We start from the raw sequence: 3,085 nt of genomic DNA, 5'->3' as shown, positions 1-3,085 counted from the left end.
CCATGCCATTCCTCTTCAAATTGTCATTCCTGGCTTAGTGGGTCATATGGTTGTCTGATTCAAAATGGCTCAAACCAGTCCACTTTCAGCTCACTAATGCCTAGGATATCAATCTTTGTGTGTTCCATTTCATTTTTGACAACTTCCAATTTTCCTAGATTCATACTTCATACTTTCCGTGTTCTGATTTTTAGTGGATGTTTGCAGCTGTTTCTCCTCAATTCGAGTCATGTCATGTCAGCAAATGAAGTCTCAAAAGATTGACTTTATCCATATCAGTAAGGTTGTTTCTACTCTGATGCGGCAGCTCTTTCCCAGTCCTATTTTGAGAGCCTTCTAATCTAAGTGACTCATCTTCCTCCTCTGTATTGGACAATGTTTCCAGACTATTCATAAATTTGCACAGTAATGTATCATACAGAGTTTCTCTGCTATTCATAAGGTTTTCCCTGGACAATTTTTTGAGAAGTGGATGGCCTCTTCCTTCTTCCTAGTCCGTCTCAGTCTGCAAACTGTGCCAAAATCTGTGCACCTTTTGTAACCCTGCTGGTATTTGAAACACTGGTGGTACGGTCTCAAGCCTCACAGCAACAAGCCACCAGAACAAGACAAATGGACAGACAAGTTTGTCTCCCTTAGCTGTTCAAAACCTCCCAACACTCCCCTTACCAGGATCCCTGCTGCTTGCTCACTATGTACTGAATGCCCTGGCTTTCCTTTCCTTTCCCCTCCACTTTTCCTGCAACTTGGGGGTTAAGGCCTGGGACCTTCCCTTTACCTAGATGCCTCTGCTACTTGCTTGTTCTGTCTTGGACGTCCTGCCTTTCCTTTTTGGTTTTGGTTGTAGAACCAAGTAATATCGAGTCTTTGACAACTTCAATCTTTTCTCCATTTATTGTGATGCTGCTTATTGGTCCAGTTGTGAGGATTTTTGTTTTCTTTGTATTGAAGTGTAATCGATACTGCAGACTGTAGTCTTCCATCTTCCTCAGTAAGTGCTTCAAGTCATCCTTCAGCCAGCAAAGTTGTGTCCTCTGCGTATTGCAGGTTGTTAATGAGTCCAATCCTGATGCCATGTTCTTCCTTATATAGTCCAGCTTCTCAAATTATTTGCTCAGCATATAGATTGAATAAGTATGGTGAAAGGACACAACCTGACACACTCCCTTCTTGACTCTAAACCATGCAGTGTCCCCTTATTCTGTTCAAACAACAGCCTCCTGGTCTATGTACAGGTTCTTCATGAATACAATTAAGTATTCTGGAATTCCCATTCTTCTCAATGTTATCCATAATTTGTTATGATCCACACAATCAAATGCTTTTGCATGATCAATAAAACACAAATAAACATCTTTCTGATATTCTTTGCTTTGAGCCAAGATCCATCTGACATCAGCAATGATATCTCTTGTTCCACGTCCTCTTCTGAATCCAGCTTGCATTTCTGTAAGTTCTCTGTTAATATACTGCTGCAACCATTTTTTGAATGATCTTCAGTAAGATTTTACTTGCATGTGATATTAATGATATTATTCGATAATTTCCACATTCTGTGAGATCACCTTTCTTTGAGATGGGTACAAATATGGATCTTTTCCAGTCAGTTGTCCAGGTGGTTGTCTTTCAAATCTCTTGGCATAACCAAGTGAGTGCCTCCGGCGGGGCATCCATATGTTGAAACATCTCAGTGGGTATTCCATCAATTCCTGGAGCCTTGTTCTTCACCAATTCTTTCAGTGCAGCTTTGACTTCTTCCTTCAATACTGTTGGTTCCTGAACATATGCCACCCCCTGAAATGAATGAACATCAACCAATTCTTTTTGGTACAGTGATTCTTTGTATTCCTTCCAGCTTCTTTTGATGTTTCCTTCATCATTCAATATATTGCCCATAGAATCTTTCAATATGGCAACTCGAGGCTTAAATTTTTCTTCAGTTCTTTCAGTTTGAGAAATGTCAAATGTGTCCTTCCCTTTTGGTTTTCTACCTCCAGGTCTTCACACATTTCAGTATAATAATTGACTTTGTCTTCTCAAGCTGCTCTTTGAAATCTTCTGTTCAGCTCTTTTGTCTTGTCATTTCTTCCATTTGCTTTAGCTACTCTCCATTCAAGAGCAAGTTTCAGAGTCTCTTCAGACATCCATTTTGGTCTTTTTTCCTTTGCAGTCTTTTTAATGATCTTTTGCTTTCTTCATGGATGCTGTTCTTGATGTCATCCCACAATTCCTCTAGTTTTTGGTCATTGGTGTTTGATGTATCAAATCTGTTCTTCAGCTGGTCTCTAAATTCAGGAGGGATATAATCAAGGTCATATTTTGGCTCTCATGGACTTGTTTTAATTGTCTTCAACTTCAACTTGAACTTGCAAATGAGCAGTTGATGACCTGTTCCACAATCAACTCCTGGCCTTGTTTTGGCTGAAGATATTGAGCTTCTCCATCACCTCTTGCCACAGATGTAGTCAGTCTGATTCCTATGTACTCCCTGTGGTGAAGTCCACATGTATAGTCACTGCTTATATTGTTGAAAAAAGATATTTGCGATGGATAAGTCATTGGTCTTGCAAAATTCTATCATGCAATCTCCAGCATCATTTCTATCACCAAGGCCATATTTTCCAAGTACTGGTGATTTTTCTTTGTTTCCAACTTTTGCATTCCTATCACCAGTGATAATTAGCACATCTTGATTGCATGTTCACTCAATTTCAGACTGCAGAAGTTGGTAAAAATCTTCAATCTTCAATTTCCTCATCTTTGGCTTTAGTAGTTGGTGCATAAATTTGAACAATAGTTCTATTAACTGGTCTTCCTTGTGGGTGGATGGATATTATCCTATCACTGACAGTATTGTACTTCAGGATAGACCTTGATACATTCTTTGTGATGATGAATGACACCATTCCTCTTCATCATTCTTGGCATAGTAGATAATATGATTGTCTGATTCAAAATGGCCCAAACCAGTCCATTTCAGCTTAGCAATGCCTAGGATATTGATTTTTATGAGTTCCATTTCATTTTTGACAACTTCCAATTTTCCTAGATTCATACTTTGTAAATTACATGTTCTGATTATTAA

This window comes from Orycteropus afer, unplaced genomic scaffold, assembly GCF_000298275.1.
Source record: "Orycteropus afer afer isolate SDZICR_OR568_19922 unplaced genomic scaffold, OryAfe1.0 scaffold00300, whole genome shotgun sequence".
Taxonomy (NCBI): Eukaryota; Metazoa; Chordata; class Mammalia; order Tubulidentata; family Orycteropodidae; genus Orycteropus; species Orycteropus afer.
The sequence above is the reverse complement of the archived record's forward strand: the minus strand, read 5'-3'. Positions refer to the sequence as shown.